At 42.2% G+C, this 25,706-nt stretch overlaps 1 long non-coding RNA gene across 2 annotated transcripts; it reads right to left on the reverse strand.

Moving 5' to 3' along the window:
- Positions 1-5,342: 5,342 nt before the first annotated feature.
- On the reverse strand, positions 5,343-8,356 carry LOC117141387. 2 transcript variants are annotated; one of them, XR_004459481.1, is made up of 4 exons: positions 8,015-8,356; positions 5,930-5,982; positions 5,755-5,875; positions 5,343-5,687 (listed from the first exon to the last, which is right to left on the reverse strand). It is a non-coding gene; the product is annotated as an uncharacterized LOC117141387 (long non-coding RNA). The 2 variants fall into 2 exon arrangements; XR_004459482.1 differs by lacking the exon at positions 8,015-8,356 and adding an exon at positions 6,149-7,354.
- Positions 8,357-25,706: the final 17,350 nt, after the last annotated feature.

A 25,706-nucleotide genomic window follows, 5' to 3' on the forward strand; every position in this document is an offset into this window, starting at 1 on the left:
GCCCAAATGCCGATGCATTCTCGATTCGTGGCATTAAGACAAAAGTAAACTTGATTTTGGTATGAAATTGATTCATTCATTTTCGATCCATTGAGTCAGATTCTTATCCGATGGATGAGCCGGGCAGCATCACCACTTCCAACTGTGTGCACATCCAACAGGTAGTCGAACCAGACAAGCTGTCTCCACTTGCAGTGGAGTCTCGTTTCCATCCTCTTTGCCCTTTTCAATCGTAAGTATACATGTATTTTGAATAAAGGTAAACATGCAAACTAATAATTAAAGATTTCTAATTATTTTATAGCTAATGATTGACTGGGAAGTCAGCGAGAGCAGTGAATCCTTTGATGGCAGGATATCGTCATTCAGCTTCGGAAAAATAATTTCTTGGATTAGTTTCCATGTTTGTATATTGCATCAATTTAAAATTCTATACACTTTCATTACAAATTTATAATTTTTAGGTTTCCAAGGACCATTATATCAGCTAGAGAAGATGGTTTGTGATTTATCTTTGTGGTGATCAAAAACTATTAATACATTCTTAAATTACAGATATCTCACCAAACAACTGCTGAATGATTCATGATGGACTGGATGAAAGCAACTGGATTTAATTATGTTAATTTGTAATTCATTACTATTATTAATATGTTATCAAAAAAAGAACATCGAAGTAGGATGGAAATTTTACTGATGCGCTTTCAAGTCGAATTTGGTTGGAAGAGAGTTTTGTGTTTATGAAAGTTGTGTTGATGTTCGACAGTATTCTGATTGGATCACTCCTTAAATTTATTGTATAATGTATTAAATGTATACGTTTGAAAATCTTATATAGTCAGAATGCTTAAAGAAACATTATGTTTTACATTGCCACTGATTAAAAGCTGAACGAAAAATTCATGTTGTAACTTGAAATATTAGTTTGTAACTAATTAGTTGATATTAATATTAAGCTTTGCATAAACAAAAAACATAATGTTATTCATAAATTCAGAGAACATCCAAATGACCTATCGAAATGAAATATAACTTTCAAAAAGTTGACTCACAGTTATAAGAAAGGAATAATTAGAATTATTATTTAAAGGCTTTGTTATACTAAATTGTTTAAAACATATTGTTTTATATTAAGAATATAATATTTTACAGAGAAAAAATAAAATATTCGGGATCAAATATTTGATTTTGTTAAATTCATGAACAGAACAAAAAAACAGAACAATTCAAATCCAAACTTCACTTAATTAATTAAGTGATCAAGACAATTATTCCTCTTATGCAGAGATCAGATTTTAATTTAGAGTTAGGGTTCCGATCTTGACAATGAAATAAATTACTTTTCTAATTGTTTAATTCGATCGACTTAGTTAAAGACGATCACGCATACGCAACCAATGCGCATTAATTTACACATATGCCCAAGAGTATGCAACGTATTCTTTTATGCACTTTCTAAAGCATACTTATGTGGTTAATTACGTTCTGCAACATATTATATTTCCCATATAGATATGACTATCTCAGTTTAAGTATGATCTACAATTGGATTATCTATAAATCAATAACTATTCTATTGTCAGTAAGATATTGTACAAAAGAGCTCTCTTAGTCGATTACACAAAGTGATCACATACTTTTAAATCATTTAACATACATACATTAGAGAAGTGAGTTGGCCCAAAACAATATAAAATCAAAGATACTCAAAACTGTTAAAAACAAAAATTATTTAAATTGTTAAATACTGAAATCTAGTGTAATTCCTTTAACATTGTATTTAAATGATAAAATCAAATTTACACATTTTAAAATATAATTGGCTATAGTATCTTAAGTTCTTTTAAATTCCTGTGACTTATAATTTCGATTTCACACAGTAATTTTTGTGATTCAAATCTTTAATTAGGCTTTTGAATTACAAGTTGATATATTATATTATATGAATTATATATTAACTTTTTGATAACTATTTTATTGTCGCAACACATACCATACATCGTAAAGCTAAAATATTTTAAAGACAACTAATTTGTAGGGGGACAATGCTCAATCACCTTAATACCCGCAATAAATTTGATCCAGTTATTGTGCATTGTTATAAGTCATAATAACCCGAAACCGAGCTGGTCGATAAAGGACGGCTGCGAATATATTTATTGTTTTCCGCTTACTACCTGAATACGAATTAGCATCGGGACCCACCCCTCCGCCCCTGCCAGCATATACATACGTACATATGTAGAATCCTATCTGTATACGAAAGTAATGTCTTGAGCAGACCCTGGATCGTGCCCCATAAATCATGCCAAACTGCGTTTGGGTATAGAAAGTCAAAGTAAACTGCCATCACTTAAAGTCATTCAAGCATTTATTTATGTCAAAACATTGTCCGCTTAGCTGCTGCGAACCTTTTGGCAGTTCCCGAGGAGGTAGGGATTCGGGATCGGCATCGGGATTGGGATCGAGAGTCGGAGGGGTCAGTTGGCCAGTCGAATGTATAACTCAATTATAGGCGGCTGTGTGCTCACCTCGCAGCGGGGTGTCGGCGCATTAGCCACTCCTCCATATCCTGGCCCTCAGCCCTCGGTTCGCCGTGAGTTCCCTTTTAGCGCTAGACCGGATCGGATAATGCTCATGCGGCGATCGGGGTCATTGCGGTTTTCGGGATCTCCAGTCTGCAGTCCCGAATCTGCTGGACGAGATAACCCCGACTAGACTGCATAGATGTCATTAGAAACCGGGCACCAACACGATCCTCAATGAAATAACCTCTCTGTTAGTTTGTCTTTATTATCTGTTCCCTGGAGGGGGGATTCCTGTGTGGCCCGCATCGGATCGCACATTGTGACCACGATCGACCTCCAAGGTACAGGCCTCCCTGTACATGATTCTGTTTAACGAGAACAATGTTCTTGCAATTCTGCAAACGATGGCCACACCGCCGTTGCTTCGTTGGCGATCGCCTTTACTCACAGTTTCTGGACCGGATCTGGGGAGGATCGGGGGGATCCGCAGCCAGGTGAGGGGATAACAAGAACACGATGGCACCGGATCGTGCAAAAGTACAGCGACGGATGGCAGGTGGCGCCGATGCGAATTTGAATATGGAATGTCAGTCGAGCATATGGCTAGCAAATTTGTAGTTTGTGGGGGGCACAGGAGGAAACCTTGTTATAAGCTAAGAATAAGGATAATACACTTCAATTTACAAAAAATTTACAAACTTCTGTTATCAATTTGTAGAGCCAGCTTTCTTATTGAATTACTTTTACCTTTCAATCTGTTTATATTTATATGTGGGATTAAACACATTAACTTAAATGTTTTAAACCTTTTTTTTACATTTATCACATATTTATACTTCATAAATATTCCATTCCACTTTAATTAAAATACTTGAAAGACTTAAAATAACTTTTTCAAAATCTCTTAATATTATTTATAAGGTACATTTATTTTCAAGTATTTTTTCAAGGAGCAATAATAACTATTTGTTGAATATTTTTTGAACTGGGTACTTAGTTGTTGAAGTATATTTTTTTTCCGATTTTGATCAATAAGTTATCAAATTACTATAGTTTTTAAAGTAGTTCTATTCCTAGATTTGGTGTGGGCAAATATGATTCTATTTGATTTAAGTGGCATCCCCTAAAGTGATATTTAATACTTATTTCTGTGCAACAAAGAAAGGGCCACAACCAGGATTGTAATATAAACAAACGTGACACACACTTCCTTAAATAGCTATATAAATGCCTATCCACCCAGCTAAAGATTAACAGCCGACGTTTGTAGCGCCACGCCCCCCAAATGAGCACAGTGGCGTAGTTAATATGTAATCCCCGACACGTGGAGTAAATTATGTTCCTTGAAGGGCTGCCATTAGGACGAGTGCGTCTTGGACACTCCCCCCAATCGATGATGGTGCACCATAAAATAATATTATTTGGGGTGGAAAAGTTAACGCCGTGTTATAAGGCACCAGATTAACCTATTTAAGTGATAGCTTAGCTATATAAAATCATCTGCTTACGAAGCTTGCATACTTTTGGGATACTGATTACATAAACGCGGACTCCAGTTAATTATTTAAAAGATTAACGAACTTTGAAACTGATCTAGCAATATTACAAATGCCATTAGGCTCCTGTAATCTCATTCCCACGTCGTAAGATCTCGGCAGCAGCCATTCCCGCTCTCCATAACATAATACCCATAAACATATTTATGTAACCTACATTTAAAAAGGGCATGACGAAATCTTAACGTAAGACTAGTCCTTTCCGTGAAGATTCATTGTGAAACTGGCGCCATTCAATGTGATCGCTCCTACCGCCGTCCTTTTGCCCCTGATAATTGTTTCTTATCGGCGAGACAGTTGTGAATGACAATTTTTTGGACAATAACTCGGTTGTGGGTCGTCAACGCGGCACCGTCGTCAGCGGGGGCTATATATGGTTATAATTGCCAGGCAGGACCGGATTACACGACAGGTCGACCTGTCTGCAGTCCATGCCCCTTTCCCATCCTCCGCTCCTCTCTCCTCGCATCCGAAGTGTATATCTGTTACACAGAGTAATGATCGTAATGTCGCACAAGTATCTTTAAGATGCATTCGATATTTCAGAATGAACTACCTGCCTGAATGTCGTCCGTTTGTTCGCTTGTCCGCTTGTCTGTGTGTCCGTATGTCCACTTGTCCGTATGTCCCTCGTCCATCCCGAAGTCAACAGCAAAAAGGCTAGTTAATCTGTGCCGACCTCGATAACGTTTTAGTGCTCAATTTTGATTCTACGCCCTTTGTGGTTTGGGTCTTTACAACTGTTTATGCCTTTTATGATTTTGTCGTGGCCGTTTCTCGTATCTGCAGCAAGCCTTTTGGCTTTTGGGTTTTTGGTTTGGGTTTGGGCTTGGTCGTCGTCGTCGGCTGGTTCCAAAGGCGCTCGCCGGAATGGGTCCTTACCTCTGTCCTTAGCTGTTATGGGCTGTAATTTAATATCCTAGCTGGCATTGGACTTTTGTTTAATCATGACAGCCGACCGACTTACTCGGCGACACACAGTGGTTATCGACGAATGCTATTGGCGTTACGCCGCTCGATGTTTCACACTTTTGCCCTTGGACCTTGTTCAAGCCCACTGTTTTTGGGCTTGTTGGCCAGGTTCGTGTGCGCGGCCATTAAGGTTTTCGGTCTGGCCCTCTGATTTCCTAAATGTCCGCTTCGATCCAAGCAGATCCCATCGCAAGCAGGGCCAAAGCCGAGAACCTTACCATTTCGGCGCTCATTTAAATATTTTATCATCGCCGCACTGGCAAGACACTAAAGAGAACTTTATATCTTTTCGGTTCGCTACGTTTTTATCACTCGAATGAACAAAAACATTTGTTACCAATCAGAGTTCTTAATTTTACGGCCTGTGTTTGCGACAAAAGTGCCGCTTCTTCTTGTGCCCCAAGACTCTCCAACTCCAGCTCGAATTTGATCGTTTGTCGGCTTTGTCGCAGAAATTAGCCGCGTATTCCTTTAGAGCTTGTATGTATGTCCACCAGTATCTTAATTGGCTTTGATGCTGCGATGGCTTTTCATAAACGTCAGGCCGGACATCGCCCATTCCACGCTCCCTACTCCCAATGAACTTGGGCTTGATCGGCGGAAACTGGAACTGGTATTTGGTATCTGGTATCTGGGAATGGAAAACAAACAAACACATGTGCTTAAGAGATAGCTAAATTATTTTAAAGCTCATTTACTTATATACATCCAGCGACACAGGATCGGGTTGCAATAACTTTTCGCTGGCTGAGTGGCTGGGTTCGCATCCCCTTAAAGGCAGGCGATTTCAGGGAAATGTATACATGAAAGGATAAGTCGCTGAAATATTGGGTAGATTATAATTCTAAGTCTGTTTTTAAACCATTAACAAACCTTTAACACGCCTGGTTTGTTGATGATCGAGTGGGACACTTATCGTCACGTTACTGTAAGAGAAAAAATATATTTTATGAATATAAATACGGCTTTTAAACTATGATTAAGCGATGTAAAGTCAACATTTCAATATTGAATATTGTTAAGGAGAGTTCATTAATCTTCCATTTAAGTGCGGCTTATATTGAATGCATAATTCCATTCCTATCATTTTACCTGATGTTCAAATCCTTAATCGGCAGTCTCACTCCCCAGGAATATATATAAACAAACATTTCAATTATTTATGAGGGGCTATTCTTTGGGAAATAAAACTGTATAAATAGATGCGAGCACACAAAGAGAAATTGCAACAATTGACAAATTGCGGCATATAAATTTCCCCCCGCCAAAGCGCAGAGATGTCAACTGCCCCTTTCTTTGGCCATGGATAATATGTGGAGCGTAGCCTTTGTCTTTAAAAATTATGTTAACTAGCCGAAGAATCGATCGTGCGGGCTCGAGGGGCACAACATAATTTATTCATACGTCAAATGGGCTGTCCATTTAAATGCGAGCAGTGCCCAGTTTACAGTTCCCATTGCCCAGTTTATATGGGATATGGGATATGGCCAGTGCGATGAGGATGAGGATGAGTGGAGGGCGGGAAACGCAAATAAAACGCAGCATATTGGGAAAATTTCACGGTCTTTTGGCCGCCAGCAAAACCAACTGGTCAACGGCCGAGGGCTAATTTATAGGGCGATTCGGTGGGTGTTTGTCCGTTTGTTTGTCCGTATGGTTGTCCACTTCCCGTACCCTGTCCGTATATCATTCCATTTCAGATTCAATGCAGTAGTGGTAGTGGGTGAGTGCGGGGGAGTGGTACGAAGTGCGTAAGGGCCAGGTAAATTGAAAAATGGACATTTGTAGTTTGATACCCATTTGGAGTAGGACAACAAGGGCTATCTACGTGTAAGGGGTCCGGTCTGCAAGTGGTTGATCAGGGTCGACTTTTCGGCTTAGATAAGCTGCTGCTCCTGCTGCCGCCGCTGCTTTATGCCTATTCCCCCCTCCGGACATCTCGAGAGTGACAGACGGCACAGGCAGGGGTTAAAATTAGGGGTTGCTGGGCTGTAAACTCGGGTTTTGATGGGTCTGCTGGTTTTTCGACATGCAGATGTGACAGGACGGGCGCGGATTTGTTTCGTGTATCTTTGCGACAACTTGATTTTTTGTTAACGCGATGCGCTTTTCGCTGAAAATCCTTTTAGGCCTGATGGGCTCGTCGTCGCTCGCGAGTGCATTTGACACTTTGTACTTGATGGATTACGTTAATTATTGATTAAATGGGCTTGTACTTGTCAGGACAAAGTAAAATCCATTAGCTATTTGAATATGGTCCTCGGCCGGCGCTGCGGCGAAATTAGATTTAAATTTTTTCGGATTTTATAATTTGACATGAACGGGCGCGCGTTTGATGGATGCTCTGGGATATGAATGGCCAGTAAAAAAAAAAAATACGAAAAACCAAAAACATAAAAAAACGGTGAGAAGAGGGTCTCTGGATCGGATCCCCGGTGACATTCCGCTGCTGTCGCATCCAAGCGCCAGTTCCTCGGATCACACACCTTCGGATACAGATACAGATACACTGCAAATGGGATGCATCTCGGCATCCGAGCGTCCCAACGATCGGGGACACGCACTAAAAAGCCGGCTGCGGCGATTCAGATTGAGGAGATAAGCAGCGGCCGGCTCTTTGCGAGATGCCGCGTCGTTATTTTTCGGTTGTCGCTTCATCTGCTCTGATTAATTCCCTCTGATGAAATGCCGCTCCCCAGTCAGCACCAGTCACCAGCCACTTGATGCCGCAAAAGAACCAACTGTTGCAGACAAAATCTTAATGGTGGCTCATACGATCAACATAATATATTAGTATCTTCTATTAGATTTTACTTTCTGCTTTTGTTAAGGATAGCCAATAAGTGTGACTGTAGTACTAACCAATTTCACCTTCATGTATAAAGTTATAAATAAAGCAAACCAAATAGCAAAGAAAGTTTAATTCTTTGAAATCTCTAAGTTACGACCCAAACTTACCTTAAATGTCAAGGAAAAGCACCATCCCTATTGTTGTGCCCTTTGCTGTGTGATGGCGCGCTGGTCACTTGGCATTTTTAAAATGAGAAACTTTGATTTATCGGCATTTCGCCGACAGTGCCGCCATTTTGAACGTAGGTAGTAGGTGCAGCAGCTTGACTTGCCAAGTTGCATCTGCCAAAGCGACACAAGCTTTCCCTCCCGAGCTTTTTCGGGGACTTCGGGAGCTTTTCCGTAAGCACTGCACACGGAGCCGATGGTTCGACTTTTCTAAATGCATTGCCTCGGGAAAATTGACTCGAAAAGCGCGCAGTCACTTCGACTTTTCACGGAAAACTCAGCGATTCTGCACAGCTGGCTAATCAGTCGGGGAAATTCTCGAACTACACAAAATTTCCCACTATTTCCACGCGACCAGAAAGTCCCAAGCGCTTCCGTTATTTAGGCTCCGCCCGTTAAAAAATGGCTGCGCATTTATCTGCGGCCTGCGCAGCACGAGAGCGAGCGAGACGACTGTAGGGTGGCAACCGTTTCGCTCGCACTCGCCTTTCCGTTCCCCTCAACGAATACAAACACGATAGAGTGTAATACCACGATACTGGTTGCTTTTTTGCGTTTTTTTCACTCCTCTGGTAATCCGTGCAAAACTTTAATTGGTGTTTTGCACTTCTAATGGATCCTGGGAGTGTATTAGATGCGAGTCGTAACAGAAAGAGACATTTGTATACACTCGAAATCGCTCGAAACACATGTAAATGTGTGTGCACGTAACCGGGGGTTAAGTGCCCAAAGCCCAACGATAATATTGATCTGCGATATGTGTCACTTTGCGTCGCAGATTTATGACCCCAAAGCGGCAATTGAAACCACTGTGCGCCGCCAAGCAAAACGAATTCGTCAACTTATGTGTGTGTTTAACTGCTGTTTACCAAGTGTTTTCTAAATGGTTTTGGAAACTAATATAATTAAAAAATATGACTCAAAGAACGTCAAGAACTTTATTGAGCGAAATGTAAATTAGTAACTCAAACTTTGCGGGCAATAGCAACTCATTGAAATCATGCCAATTTCAATTTATTCTATTTATTATACAAATGAAAAAGATTTTTGTTTAAGAATATTTGAAATATATTCCTTAGCTTATCTTCAATGTTATTAGTTACTACATCTAAACTATAGTAAAGTACATCTAAAAAATATAATTATTACTAGATTGTGAAGCTTTAACTTAAAACTTGGTGAACTCGATTCATTTTTATTTTATTCAAGATTTTAAAGTGGCCCTGCTCTTAGTAAGGGATGAAACCATTCTTTGTATCATCCAATTTATTTTTCAGTTATCACACACTGTCACTTGCGCCCCAAAAAATATTTCGGAATACAAAATTGACTTGTTCAGCGCACAAGTCTAAAATTAGAGTCTAATTGTTTCATTTGAAAGCGAAACAAATTGTTTGCGTCGCGCCTTTGGATGTTGGATAATTCATTTTTATTAAGAGAAGCTGTCACTTAAAGAGGGCAAACTTATCCAATCGTATTGGATACTGATATTCCAGTTTGGGGGAAGATAAATTTGTTGTGAATATTGTGAACGACAGCTTGCTCGGCGGACTGTTTGACATTTAGAAGAATGTGATGTGTCAATTGGAAAATCAAAGTAAAGTATAAATTGCAGTAAATAAGGTTGCTTTGCTTTAAAATAAAGTTTTCTATAACTTTACACTTCAAAAACGTAAAAGTGATATTTTTGAATTAAAATAAATGAAATAAGATATTGATACTATTTAAAAACAAATTGAAATTGAAAGAAGGAACACAAATTACCACAATTATTTCTGCACACTTTTAATACATATTTACCAATAATAAAAGAAATCTAATCTACGATATTTTCTTAAGTACAATGAAGTGTGCAGCCCTTTTTCATCATTATATATCTGTTGTGTTTGATAACAAAAACCGCAACGGTGTAGTTGCCAACTTTTAAAGCTCTCTAACGCTCATTTACAATAATCTCCATATACAAATTGTAAGCCCAGTGGCTGAAAGTTAGTTAATAGGCTCCATGAACTATCCAGCACGTTCAATTATGTACACGTGTTTCGGCAGGTGTGGTCCTTTGCAATGTTTACACGATACGCACACAGACTGCGACATGTGCCCCAAAAAGCCAATCCTTGTCACACCGCCTGACATTTTGCTGGAACAGTGGTAAATCAGAACTAATTTCCAAGCCCGGCTCATCATCAGAGGTCTCCGCCCCCAATCCGGTAGACAATCTCTGACCCCGTACACGGACTACTTACTCCCCGAAAACATGCTTGAAAGACTGCTATTTAAAGTTTCAAATTTCGGACATTTGTCCGTCACGACCCCAACCGACCGGCAACATAGGTGGTTGAATGGCCAACACTCGGCCAGGATAGCACACAAGGACACTGGACACGGGACATGGCCGCCGATGAGACTGTGACACGGGGGGCATGTGCATGTGGACATGGATATACGTTGGTGGAGATATAGATATACGGACAGGCCTAAGACATCGACGAACCTGGCGAGTGGAACCTGGACGATGACATCGAAAGTCCTTGTAGTTAGCAGAATGTAGTTTGTTTGACATCTATTTAAAAGTTTAATCGGATGAGTGTAGTCCGTGCGGTTAGGCTGACCAAAACACAGTGTATTACATAGTCACTGACTTTCCGCATCGCCGCCAGGTGACCGCTCGACCATCGGACAGGTGTTGCAATTTCGAGATGGGTTTCGGGCATGTGGAGCGTCTATCCTTCGGCACTAATTAACGTTGATTCCATGGGCAAGAGCCAGGACGTTGTCCGCATTGAAATCCAACAAAAAGGGGTTGAGTCCTGACCCCATCGACATAATCAATTTTACTTTGGGCTTAATGACGATTTATTTTACTGAAAGTGTGGTACATATACTTCAGAAGGGCATTTGTTATATATATCTTTGACATAAAGTAAAAGAGAGACCTTTTAAAATGTTAAGTGCTTAAATATTCGCCAGATACAATATCTTCCATCTTTTTGTTGTTTCATTGAAGGAATAAAAAAAGTAATAGCTTATTCTCCCATTAAATGCGTTGTCTACTTGAAATTTCAAAATATTTATTTCTAGTGTAAAAGTGAGGAATTCGATGACAGGGGGGGATAAATGTACTAATGGTGGGTGGTTGGGCGGATTGATCGCCTGCCTGTCGCCATAGCCACTTCATGCTCCGATCGACTGTACTATCTGTCCATCGGATTTTAATTGCCGTATTTATTCGGAGCGCCTCCGCCGACACGTCCATCGACCATCGACCATCGGCCAGATAGCCCAATACACACGGACATTCCGGGCCGAGTCGGAGATACGGAGATACGAAGACCAAGACCGATGCCACAGCCATTGTCTCATCCGGCCAACTGACCACGGACTATCGACTATCTATCCGCCCGGTAAGTAATTGTAGGCAAATATTTGTGTTTGCTCTTCGCCGCTATCTGAAGCGGTAACTTGAAATGCTCGAATTTGACACTCTGTCCAAGTATCGGACATCGGACATGGGACATCGCAGTACAGGATTGGGGGCGGAGGGGTGTGGTGGAGGAGCCTCCGCCTCCCACTCCCTGGCCACTATCTATGGCAATGGCAACAAAGGCAAGCGACTCAACCGTTCATGCGAAACTTTTAATTAAACGCCTAATAGATGTTTGTCACTCTTGTGCGCCGATTAATAGTTCGATTTCATTCTCTCGGTCTCGTGATCTTCCGTGTCATGTCCATACGTTCGGCAATTAATTTCCTTGGATTTCCAGCTGGCTGAAGTATCTGTCAGCTACTCGAGCTGGAGTCAGAACCACAAATCCGTAACTTTCTGCACTTTGAACGCCGTCTGGCTTTCGGTGGCGGCTTTCTTTGACAACGATAAGATGGCGCACAGGCGCCCTTTTGTTACCCGAAAAAATTTAATAAAATTATATCGCGGCGAATATGAATGCATAAGCCGATAAATTTCATTTCCTTAAACCGCGCGATGCTATCGGCTTAATTAATTGAAAAGTGCAGAAAAGCGAGCTGTGTATCTTATTAAATGATAAATGCATTCTCATTAATTGAATTACTTTGATTACCAGCCATATTTAAACTTATTCGGCCAGTCGCTTAGTCCATAGTCAATTTCCGTTTCTCGTTCAGATTGCCTCTTTTTGGGAACTTTTTTTTTCTTTTGAATTTTTTATTGGCCTCACTATTAAAGCTCGATCTCAGCGTTTTTGGGCCACGGTGTTTGTGTATTTGTACTTTCGTTGGGGGCTTGATCAATTAACTTTGCTGACATCGACACTGCGGAAAGTTCAGCGCTGAGTTTTCATTCAGAAAGAATTGCAGTTCTCGGTTATTAAATCGAAATGAGTATGTTTGCTGCTGTGAATTAATTCCGATGACGCAGATGAAATGGGGGTTGGCTAAAATCAATGGAAATGCTTCAGCTGTTCTCTAAATATTCACTTATAGGGGTAGTAACAATTATCATAAGATATCTGATTTATTTTAATGGGCGAAATTTCCATTCGAACTTTGTAGAAATATTTACAGATGATAATTGCCTTGTCATTTAGCTTAGATAAATAATTAACTTAATATGTTTAATCCTCATGATAAAATCGTTTTTCGAATCTATATCCATTGTGGACATTTTTCGCACTGTATAAGTACTTCTGCAATTCCAATTCGAGCTCGCTAATTTAGCAAGTGCTGTTGTTTTACAAACTATTTGATGAGTACATGTCACTCGTTGTTTTTTAAGCGAGTGCGTCATTCTGCGATCACGACCTTCAAAGGCGCGAGCTAATTTTCTCGCCTGTATTACAGTGGTTTGTTCTATGCAAATCGTATGCAAATTGTAATTAAACGAAAGTTTTGTGATATTTGCACACACACACAAACACACACACACACTCTGTGTGGGGTCGGACCCCACATGAAAGCAAAAACAAAGGCAGCAAATTAAAAAAAAATAAGGGGCGCAAATCGCGGGAGAGCGCAGTGAAATATGATCGGCGATCGCATTTACAAACGCGAATGTAAGTGCAGCGTTTGCATTCTCGCATTCTGCAGTCGAAAGTGTGCATATTTTGTTGTTCTTTGGTGGTCCCAATAGCCCATCCGGTCGGACGGCCGGATGATCGGACGGACAGCGGACGGACAGACGAACGGTCGGACAGATTGAACGGACGGACAAGCCGCTGCTTCCACGGCGTTGTCGACGCCCCAGTCGCCAATGCTGTCTACATTGGATTTCCGGCCTGGTGTAAGAATGCCTTCAATGGCTTTTGAATTTCGCTTTTGCTTTCCACATTCGCTGGTGATTTTGTTTCGGCTTTTGCTTATGCTTACTATGCTTACTATATGCTATATGCTATGTGGGCCCTTGTGCCGTTACATCGGATCATGCTTAATTGGCACAAAAATATGATTCATGGCGTTTTGCACTTTCGTCGCTTTCTTGCCGCCACTGCAGTTTTTTCATCAGCTCCCGCGTCGCCTATAAACAATTAACGATGCCGCGATGCAGCGATGAGTTATAGTTATCTCTGCCCCGATATCGCCCAATTCTCGCAGTCTGTATTTGTATCTGTATCTGTATCTCTGTATCTGTGTATCTTTGCATCGCCCCCATGGAGCCAGTACTTGGCCCCGGGTTTGGCCGCCAATTAAGCGCAATGCAATTGTCGCCCGGCCGGCAATCGTCCTGTGGCACTGCGATTGGTCGCTGTTCGACTCATAAATACGTCATGTTCAATTAAGAAGCGTTAATTGAAAGTAATGAACATTTATCGATAATGGAGCGCGGCGGCACGCGGAAGTGGCACTTTCGCGACGAGGAGCCCACCTATAACAATTCATTTAAAAATAAGTAGTTGGGCACATGTAACTTGTCAGCGAAATCAATTCGAAAAGTATGCTGTTGCTAAAATGTTGCCAAATGCTTAATAATGTTGCTTTAAATAAATCCCTTTATAGTTTACCTTAATAGCTTTTTTGTTTTGAAATTTGTTATAAGAATTTAAACTATGGTATATTCCCCAATTCTTCATTCTTTTAGGTGCTAAAGCTGCATGATTGTTAGCAATTTCCCAATCGTAATGTATTTATATAAAGCAAGCGAAAACAAGTTATTTGAGCGCAAATAGCCACGCCAATTAAACAAGCCGCCCAAATGCGAATTTCATATCGCTTCCTTGTTTGGCCATGGATTAAGCACCTGTTTTGGTCGTAATTCGGCGATCATCACTCAATGAAAGTGTGTACCGCCTAATGGAAGCGCTTTAAGTCGGTCGCTTAGCGCTCCAAGCGAATTGCTTTTCGCGGCGGGGCAGTGGAAATGCGACATAAATATGCATGAGGACCTGAGTGGGTCTACTACGACTACTACGGCTTTTAGCTAACATTTTCGAAACTTTTACGTTCGGATTCTTAATTCAACAAAACACGCAAAGTTAATAAATTTCAAAGTGAATATGTTTTCACCATCATGCATTTAGCGTGGCCCGGGAATGCTTTTTTGGGGCGTCTGGCGACTTCGGACCCTGTTCTTCTTCTTCGCCGGCAATGGCAAACACAAACTGTATAATATGGGTTATATATACAAACATATATAGCTATAAGGCAAGGGGCTCCGAAAACAAAAAGAAGACCATGGTGCGGTATGGTATGGAATGGAATGGAAATGTTGCCTGCGGCGTGGCTACATTGTTTGCAACTACAAGTAATTAATTTTACCACTACAAGGTTTTAATGACTTCTAAAAAGTTTTTAGCATTGCTGGATAATCCTCGTGGCCGGGCCAAGTGAAGTCAGGCCAAGTCAACGACGACGACTTTCTCCTTGGCTCGGGAGGCGTGGCAGAGGCGTGTGCCACCCACAACCAGCCCGACCATTGTCCTACAAGTTGCTTAAGCAAAAATAAGCGAGTGAGAGTGGTCCAGGGAACATAGATGCCCATGCCCATGCCCATGCCGATGGATGGTGATGCTAAATAGGCCTTGCCTCCAAGCCGTCAGCACACACAGCTGGCCCTGGCCAACTGTTTATGGCCAGTGTCATGTCCAACTCCATGTAGCCGGCGAACCGCAAGGCCAAGAGCCCTGGAACTGAATGGAGCCCCAAGGCTGCTGCTCCCGCTCCCGCTCCCGCTGCTGCTCCTTGGGTAGATTGAGTCACGGCTTGGACACAATGTGCGGTTTTTGGTCTGTTGATATAATTTGAATTTTATGGTGTAATTACGGTCATAAATGTATTTGCCGTTTAATGGACCAGGCTCCGCACTCTGTGTGTGGGTCTAAGCACGGCGATAAAAAAGTAGGACTTTGTTTTTTTTTTTAAATAAATAAAATAAAATATTTTATTTCCAAGAAATAGTTATAATTGACAATGTAATAGAAAGTGTTGATAAAGATTTTAATTTTTTTAATAACGTAATGAACTTTTCACGTATTGTTTATCTATTCAACTCTTTTTCTCAGTGGAAACAACCTTAGACAAAAATGTTTTTTTGCGTGTCAGGATGGCCACCCAGGAAAACAATGTTGCCGCTTAGCAGGAGCAGAGCCTTTTGTTGACTGCCAACTATAAAGTGATAAAACCGTGAAGACATCCTGATGCATGTGCATGTGTGGATGTGGATGTGGATCTGGATGTGAAGTGCCGCTGGCGGAGGCGCCGTGAGTGCATTTAATTTGCATTTATTGGATATTAGCACGTCTGCCCCCCGATCACAGGATCTCTCGATCTGTGGCATCACCATCGCCAGCTCCCGCTCCATTTCCAGCTGCATCTGGAGTGCAAGACGCCGCAGGAACAAAATGATGTGGTAATCTACTATATAAAGGCCTGCATACGTACACTTAATAAGCAAACGCTAACAATGTAGCCATCTGAATGGGCAACTGTGGGGCAACTGTGGAGTTTGGCGGGCTATGTTGAGGTTGAAACTTTAAATACAATACGCTAATGGCATGGCATTGTGCCGGCAACTGATTCTGAATCCGAATCTGGATTGGATTGGGCTGACTTGGATGGCATTGGATTGGTTCGGATGGGTTGGTATGGGATTCGTTCGATGCCTTTCGGTTTCCCAGCGCTTTTGTTTCCCGTCGAGCATGACAAAAGTGGCGACAGCAGCAGAAGCACTCGTGAATGCGAGGAGGTAGCGCAAAAAAAAGCTGAAAACAGAACACACTGAATTATAAACATTTTAAATTGAAATAACGTGTCGCAATTTTTTGTCGCTACTCCTTGCCGCAGAAACAAAACAAAACCGAAATCGGAATCGAATCGAATGGAATCGCATCGCAAATGTTCGAAATACAACGGGCTAACCAAAGAGCAGAGCCAGCGAGACTTCAAAAACGTCGTTAACGCTTACCTACCGCGCATTCTGCAATCAAATACGATTGATCTCACACTCTCGCCCCGCCGTATCTGTATCTGGGCCCGGTCCTATGGTCCTGCTCCTCTATATATGTATATGTATCTGTATCTCGATATGGAAGTGCTGGTGGGGGCAAGGCAGAGCATCACCATCAACAACAGCAGTGACAATGGCGACAGCAAAACAACAGCAACAGCAGGAGCAGCAGCAGCAGCTAAGAGCCAAAAGGATGGCAACAGAATGGCCAGAATGGATGGACAAATGGACAGATGGGACAGACAGACGGACGGAGCCGCGCAGGAAGTGAGTTTGGGGCCCTCATTTGAACCCGGCCCCCGCCTGCTGAGCCACCTTCTGCTCCTCTAGCCAGATCCGCGTTGACACCACCGAAAGACGCCTCCAACGCCTCCAACCGCCGCGCGTGTCGCCAAGTCGGTGGCATGGCATAGGTGGCAATGACAATCGCGACCGGATGCTTCAAATCAGATATTGTTTTACTTTGCGCCTTCATTCAGAATTTCGAATTTCGATTGTCAGCGTGTCTGTGTCGCTGTTTTATTTTATTTTATTTCATTTTTTTTTTTGTCCTGCCTTTTTCTGCTTTTCCTTGCCACCAAGTTGGCTTTTATTTCAGCTTTGTCTGTGGCGAAACGCGAAATATTTAAGAAGCAGCCAGCGGCAGCGACAATCACCGTTTGCAATGCGAGCAACGTGAGGCTTAAATAAATGTGTCTCGATTGGAACGACGGGCCGAGTTGACAACAGCGGGCTCCACCGATATTTATCCTGCTGCAACGGCTCTGGGCCGTTTTTCCACCGATTCGGAGTTTTCTTCGGCCGTGGCTTTAGCTTTTGGCCTGGCTTTTGCTCAATGGAGCTAGTAGATCTAATCACCTACCGGCTCCAAAGGGGCCACAATAAGTGCGGCGTGCAGGCGACAAATTCGTGGTTTAACTTGGCTGGTAAACAGGGAGAAAATTCTATGAATTTGTAGCTCAAAAAAAAATAAAAATATATATATAGATTATTAAATCATTTTCAGCTTGTAAACATGGGGGAAAATCTATGAATTCGTAGCTCAATAAGAAAATTAATAATGAATAGATTATTGATTCATTTTCAAATGATGTCCAACAATGAACAACCTACCAATAAAAGGCATATCCTTTTTTTATATTATATAAACTTTATTATAAATATTTATGCATATATTATATATTATTGTTTTTACTTCCTTTTTATATCTTGCATTTATATATCCTGTAATAGTAGTGATATTATTTTTGCTCTGTGCACAAGCCAGTCAAAAGTCATCTCCCTGAGGAGTGGAACTCAGAGCCCCTTCAATCAACGAAAGTCCGTTCAATAAATGAAGGCGATTTGGGACCTAATGGCTGTGTGTGGTCCAGAACGGACACTCCACTGCTCCACACCCATCGAGCATCATCACTTTCACCAGTGGGATCCGCAGCATGAGTGTTTGATTATTGTCTCAATCGAGGCTAAGACGCTGGCCAACTTCCGCTTGTCCGCTGACGATTTTTTGGGCTCAAGTCTCGCAGGTCCAGGGCTTTACCTTTCATTCATGAAGGCACCCAAATCCCACCGGGAAAATAAGGAGTCGAGACAAGAAATCACACAAAAAAGTATGCGGTATGTGTGGCGGCGGTACACCAAAACCTGTCTGGTTGTTAACACCGTCAACTGGGGAACTGTGAACTGAGAACAGGGAACTGGGATGCGGGACTCGGGATTCGGGATTTGGGATTCGAGAACTGGAGATCGAGAAGCAAGACGAAGATGCTCTAGTGCTCAAAGCCGGGGAAGTGTCAGCCAGCCAAATTGACAGGCAAAGGCAGAGTAAACGATTTTGGAGATTTGTCATTGATAAGTCGGCCAGAGTGGTAAAAAGGGATGCCAAGCGCGGGCTTTTTTTTCGCAGAAACGAGGTCCCAGTGTCCCAGAGCCCCTGCCTGAATCCCAGTTCTCCCAGTTCCCTGTTAGCAGTTCAAAGTCAGGGCCAAAAACCGGACGGAAGGATGGAATCCGTCCCTTGTGTGTGGCTCTCCTGCTCAGCAGGCTGACTTCTGGCGTGCAGAGCAAATTAATTCACACCTTGCCAATCCATTGTTGAAACGACAAGACATATATATGCAAATTGTTTCTTACGAATTAAGCTTGCCCACAGTGTATAGTATAGTATATGGTATATGGTAACCCATACCGTGCCATACCATGCCATACCATCGGCATGTGTTGTGAGTGATTTTGGGTCCGCTGGAGTGGGGGCACACAGTTCGATATTAATTTGGTAGGCAGAGCTAGGGCTTTGTCTAATAAATTACAAACAAAATATGCTCATGTCTTCGTGAGTCGACAGAAAGTGGCACAGAGCGGTCATCCGGCGGATCGATCGGGCATTTGAATCGAATGGCAGCCCGAGGTACATTACAATAATATTATGTCAGTAACGCGCAGTCGGCCCAGCCATTCCCAGGTTACTCAGATACTTAGATACTTCGATGGCCAGATACTCGGATACTCGATGGCACGAATCGCGCGTGTTTGTGTGGGGTCAAAGAAATAATTAATTTAAAATTCCATCGGCGCACGCCGAAACGACACATTGAAAGCTCTTTAAGTCCCAAATTACGAGCATTGTACCAGAAACAAATGAGAAAGGCTCACGACAATATTTCTGACACATTTGCTGTTTGTAATGCGATTGTTAACTGCGTGCGACGACAACCAAAATCAGACGCAATGCGGATCGGCCGATCTATCCGATGGGGAATATCATATTTGAATTTCCCGCTTCATATGCGCAACGTGTCGCCTTTGACTAGTCGTCGGCCCCTTACCCAAATATCCCATCCCCCCATTCCAAAAACCAAAGATATACCCCCTTCCAAGTTCCAAAAGCATAGCAAACATTTTTGGTTACCAAACAAGAGCTTCGACCGAATCGAACTGGGCTTTAATGGGCCCTGTCGCTATGATAAAAGCCATCACACCTGGCGGGAAAAACTGTTTTCATATTTGGACTCACCAGCAGTGAGTAAGTATTTTCGTCATAAATAAATTCGAAATTATCATGAATGTGACAGGAAATTTGGACACGAAATTACACCATTTAATATTCAATCAAACGGAATTTCGTGAGGCGTGGAAAAGTACTAAATTACCACATGATTGAATTGCATTTATGAATTTGTTAAATATTATATCTAAATCCCTGCTCAAAAGAGATAAAATTTGAATGTTTACAATTCTATCTTTCACATTAAGTTTAATGACTAAGGCAAGATTGTTTTAACATCTTTAATATAGCATAATGAAGCGATAAAGTATTATGAGAAGTCAAGGTGTTTAATTAATAGCACTGCAAGATAATCCTTTATGATGACAACTTTACTGCCTTATTTCAAGCAATCACATTCCTCACTCGCCTTTTTATTTATTTGTGCAACATCTAATAATTTAGAGGCATATATATTCAATTAAGCCAATTGCCAATGAATGGCACACCATTGTCGGCCGATTAGATCTCCAAGCGGAGGTCGTAAATCATGCGGCGGGATGGGCCCTTGAAGTACCGCTGCTACCGGAGTTTGCCCACCTTGGCGGACAGGTGCGGAAAATGAGTTTTTATATGCCCGTTTTAGTGGTTTATTATGACAAAACAAACGCTAACCCAAATTTCAGCGCACAAAGGTTAAGGGAACGGCACACGGCGCATGCGCAGCAGTCTTGGGCTCAACCCACTCCAGACCCAATACGAAAGTCCAGAGACCGGAGACCGGAGATCATGAGACCATGAGACCCCAGACCGCGTCACGTCATCATCGTCAGCAAGACTAACTAGCGTTTGGGGTAACAGAGTGTGGGTTGCGGCGATAAAGACGCAGACAAAAACGCTATTAACATCGTAAAACTACTATAAAGTGGAGGCAAAACGAAAACAGGCAACCGCTATGTGCACAACATAAATCATCGAATTGTTAGGAAGATCCATTATGGGCCATTACCAGCACCACACCAGCCAACACCTGAAATATTCGGGGGAAAGAAAGCAGCAGCAGCAGCATTATTAAAATGCCGTTTTGCTTAATTTCATTTTATTGTTTTTGGTAGAATTTTCAGACCCACGAATACTTGCAGTCAAATAAACGCGCGAATCGGGTGGTCCCGTCCACAAATTGAAAAAGTGCCGGTGTGGAATGAAATGTTTAAGCACATATAAACATATTCGTATATATACGTAAAAAATACAAAAGGAATGAATTAAGGAGACCTGGCCAACGGCAAATGCCCGGTAGCTTAGCTAACGAACACCCAACTAACCAACTGCGAGGTGAGCAAACTGAAATTTATTAATGTGCCTGAGATACGCAGCAGATACGCGTTCGTTCGGCTTGTCCAGCGGCTTGTCGATCGTTTCCTTGGAAGTGGAAATGAGTAATTTTTTTCAATTTCGCTTTCCACTTAGATTGGAGGCGTCGATAATGGGCGCAGGATGGTGTTGGGCTGCCTAATGTGCCCAAGGAGCATGGTAAATATTAATAAACAGGAAGGATCTCAAAGATACGCATAATGAGCCGCAGATGACAGGGCATATCATCGCTAACATCGGCCACTTCCGAAAGTGCGTATCTTCAACTAGAATTTGTTGAGTGAAAGTTGGACGGAAGTCGTGGGGGATCTTTATATCAGATAATCATTATCCTGAAAATTGAAAAATTATCAAGGTTTAGGTGCTCTTTTGTTCAGGGTAAAAGTTACAAAAAAAGATATGAGCTTTTAAGAAATATTTAAGCTATTCCTTACATGAAAGTTATAATGTTTAAGTTCAATTTTGAAGTTTTAGAGAAAATTTCATTTTTATTCTATAAAATCCACTAAGTTACTATAAGAGGTCTACGACCCGGTGTGGTATTAATCAAACTACTGTCCATGACGACCGGTTGATAGAGTCCATCGGATGGCTTTTCCAAAATAGGGCTTGTCGCGGCGTTTCTTTGAAAACAAATTAGGCAGCGTCGGTAGCCCCAAACGCACTTATCGGATGCCCATCTATGTCGAGAGTCCAATCCCTATCCCAATCCCCATCCCGATACCTTCGTCCGAGCCGACGACACAGTGTCTGACGAGAATGGTCGCCGGAATCATACGACGTTTCTTCGGTGGGGTCGGCTGCTGGGAATTATAGATAAATGATCAAAAGATTGTTAAATGCTGTTCAGGCAGCTTAGGAATTTGTTTGATGAGAGATTGATATCGCAGTGCAAGAATTACGCATTCAGATCGAGCGAAAGGTAGCCTGGTCTTGTTCTTTATGGCTTTTGTATCCCGCCAACGAGATCCCCACTTTCTGGGATCTTTGTATACAAGTTGGCTTAGCACTAATGAACAATGTGTGTATCTGCATACCTGGGAGGAGGGAGCTCAAGGAGCATGGAAAAGGGTGCCAACAATATGTTGACTTCGTACAGGTGGTCTTTGTTTTGATGCCTCTTAGAAAGTATGTGGAAATAATTGTCTGGGTGACTCAAATTATCTGAATAATTTCTGAGAACTCTAGGGTATTCATATGGATGCTTTTAAGCAAGGAATTTGTTGTCGAAAATAATAAATTTACCCTTTGTGAATCATTCGAATTAAAAGCTGATTTTATAAGAAATAAAATTGATAATACTTGAAAAATAAATATTTGAAGTAAAATTCCAAAGATTATTATAATATAGCTTCGTGTTTATATACATTCCATTACTAATTTGCTTTAATACTTTGGTCAGCTCTAGTTTTTGATTCATATTAATGAATTAATGAATGAATTCATTTACTTCGTGGCTAGTATTTAACACAACGGACTTCATTACAATGTTGTTTCAAATGCAGCTGATTAAGGCTTGCAAAAAAGTAACAATCGGAATGTCTGCGAGTGCGTCCATTACATGCAGATGTGCAAATGGGTGTGTGTGAATTCAAATGGCAAACAAATTGAAAATGGAAAACGAAATATGGACGTTGTTGCACAATGCCCGTGTAGTTGGTATTTAGTTACCCATGTACACATCCGTATGCAAATGTGGCTTTGATTTTATTAAGTAACACGGAGTGTCGAAGCGCCGATCGCCGCTCGCATTAATATTCTTAGTTGGGTATTTAAATGGGCGCCGGATGAGTGGCATGGAGTGGAGTCCAGTGGGTTGGATTGGAATGACAGTAGTGTTGGTGGTGGTGGTGTATGTCTGTGTGTTTCGGTTTGTTCTGTATTTTGCATAGTTTTGCTCCCCATTGGCAATTCATGAACATGACAACTGCAACTGTCCATGGGCAGCGGTTAAATGTCGTGGTGTTCAGTGTTCGTTGTTCGGTGTTCGTTGTTCAGTGTTCGGTGTTCTGTGTTGTGTGTTCAGTGTTGTGTGAGTGTGTGCGGGCGTGCTTGTACATACATCTATGGGAACACATGTCAACATTCCAGGAACACATGTACTATGTACGTACGCATACCAACACCCACTCATGCAACTAGCCCACATAGACACATATGTAGTCATCCGACATCATCAGTGCGCCTCTGTGTGCGTGTGCTGCTGTCACGTGGGCGGGGCAGATGGGCGGTGGGTGGGCGCAATTAATTAATTGCCTTTGTGCTATTTGCGCAACTGCAATTAAAACACTTACTCGAAAATACGCTCCATATCTGTATCTTTATCACCATAATTACTTGTGTAAGCTTTACACAGCGAAAAGAAAATATTTCTGTTGCCCCGCGACTGCTTTGTACTTAAGTGCTTGCAACAAAATTAGGTCAAAATTACAAGTTCAGGATTATAAAGTAAAAACAAAATAATAAAGTATATCCTGCCTTGCACTATTAGCATTTAAACCAAGTTCTTAATGGTTGTTACCCATTAAATCGGTTCTTTTGTACTTTTGTACTTATTTCTCGCAGTGCATGTGCGTGTGTGTTGGTTTGGAGGAAACGGAACTGCGTGGAACGCGCAAACTGAGCGCCAGAGGTCGCCACTCTACATAAATAGTTTGTGACCTTTCGCTTGTTTTACAAACAAGCAGCGAACAGTTGGCGTCGCCGCTAGCCGATTCGCGCCTCAATGTCACACGTAAGTGGCGGGTGGGAGGGGGCTCAGCGGTATAGGGGGACATCCCCGCCCCTTTTCAGCAGCTGCCACTGCAGCTCCGCCTCTGAAACCGATGGCTCTGCGGTGCTTGGAATTGCAAATTGGCAACGGCGCGCCGCTTCGCCAAGCCCGAGCCCATTTTAATTGTTTACATTTTGTTTTGTTTCAGCACTTATTATTATTATTAATTTCACTGGCACTCGTCACTAGCTTCCTCTTGCTCTGCTCCAACCCCCTCACCATTTCCGCCCACCCCTTTGCCCTGCCGCCCCCCGCGGAGTACTTCTTATTTTACGTTTTTTGTTATTTTTTGGTTCTTTCTTTTTTTTTGTGGGCGGCAGTGTTATTGACTTTTGCAAATGCTGCAGAATTGAATGCAGAGCCAAGCAACTCACACCCGCCGACACATTCGCAGTCGCACTCACAGTGGGAGATGCCAGCACAGCCCTTCTTCTTCGCATTTCGCATCTTTGGGCCTGGCAATAAACAAGCTTGTTTATGGAAGCATGTTATTAAACGTCGACCACTGATACACTGCCCTGTGAGAGTATAGTCATTTTCACATAGCTCATATTGTATTTCCATGACAAATCAATTTTTATTATATTTTATAAATATATAATTTCTTACAAATAAAGAAGAAAGGCCAGAGTCGACTATCATACGGACGGACAAGCCTACGGACGGACATGATTAGACCGACGAGACTTGATCCAGATTAAGAATAAATATACTTCTTTGTTTGTTTGTAAAGGGAAAATGTCACTCCTTGTGTTTTAAAAGCTTGTAGTTGTCTCGAAATTGCAGTACCAGTTCCTCATAGTGTATTAAAGTTCCACCTTTATCCGCAGATTTCTCTTTTTTCGGCTAGCCCGACTGGGTCTGTTCCGCTGGGAGACGACACTGTTGGCGGCGATGTCACTGATTCCATCTCCGCTCAATTTAGCGCCAGTGCACGCGAGTGGAGAACTTGGCTCTGCTCCGTGCCCAACTGCACAGTATCCACGGCATCACTATCCGCAATCCACTATCCGAGATCCGTGATCCGTGAGTGGAGGCGAGGCAAGCTGGAACGCTCTTCAGATTAGCGGCACGAAACGAGGTGTTCCGTGGACTTGGTTGGAAGTCTACCGTTACTAATAGTGCACATAGTGTTTTATGCATTTCTCGCCATTCGTGTATCACATATGTACGTAGCTATAGTAATTCCGTGTGAATCCGCTCTCGAGTGATAACTGTGCTTTCGCCCCGTGTTCGAGTCGCAGCTAAAGTGATAATTGCCAGCTCATTATCAGCGTTTTGCGTGAGCAATTCGAGCCGCGGCCCCTAGATGCAGTGCATCCAGCAATCTGCAGACACGTCTGCGCGGCTCCACTTATGCATTAAGCATTCTCGCAGTGCATATTTTAGTATTTCAGTGACTGCTCAGGCATTCGCACAATAACATGCTCGAAACACTTGTTCTTCAGCCGCCTAATTAAGTGGAGATCTCAGTGGGATTCGCTGTGAAAAGATAGATAGGAAAGAAAATAAATAGGAGCCCTTCTAAACGATACTTGGGCTTAATTTCCAAGGATTATAGCTACTCCTGGCATTTACAAATTTATTCAAGCAACTTCCATTTAGTTCCCAACAAACGAATACGACCTTTGGTGTCGCGGATCACTTCCCAGATCAATGAAAGGGAAACGCAGATCGGGGCATGTGGGTGATCCCTTCGCTGTTCACCATGGAGGTTAACTGGGAACTGGGAACTTGCAACTGGGACCATTATGTCCGCACTAATGCCGCTCCCGATCGACTGCCCATGCCCGGACGAAGGTGTTATACGTGCCGACAGGGCGACAGCTCGGATTTGGAGGGAAAACATGTGTAGGTAAGTGCTCAAATCGCTTGTAGTGCCACTGTGGGCCACATTCAGCGCCGGGCTGCATGCGAATTAGAAATTAAATTCGATGGGTATGGGTGCATGTGCATGTGACATGTGGCACAACACAAAAAACTGCACAATGCGCAACTGCAGCGGCACAAAGGCACTAGTTCTCGGTTGAGGTGTTGGACTGCACATTCCTGGGGCTTTTCCTCCATGAATTCTAAGAGCGTTCCC

This window comes from Drosophila mauritiana, chromosome 3L (genome assembly GCF_004382145.1).
Source record: "Drosophila mauritiana strain mau12 chromosome 3L, ASM438214v1, whole genome shotgun sequence".
Taxonomy (NCBI): domain Eukaryota; kingdom Metazoa; phylum Arthropoda; class Insecta; order Diptera; family Drosophilidae; genus Drosophila; species Drosophila mauritiana.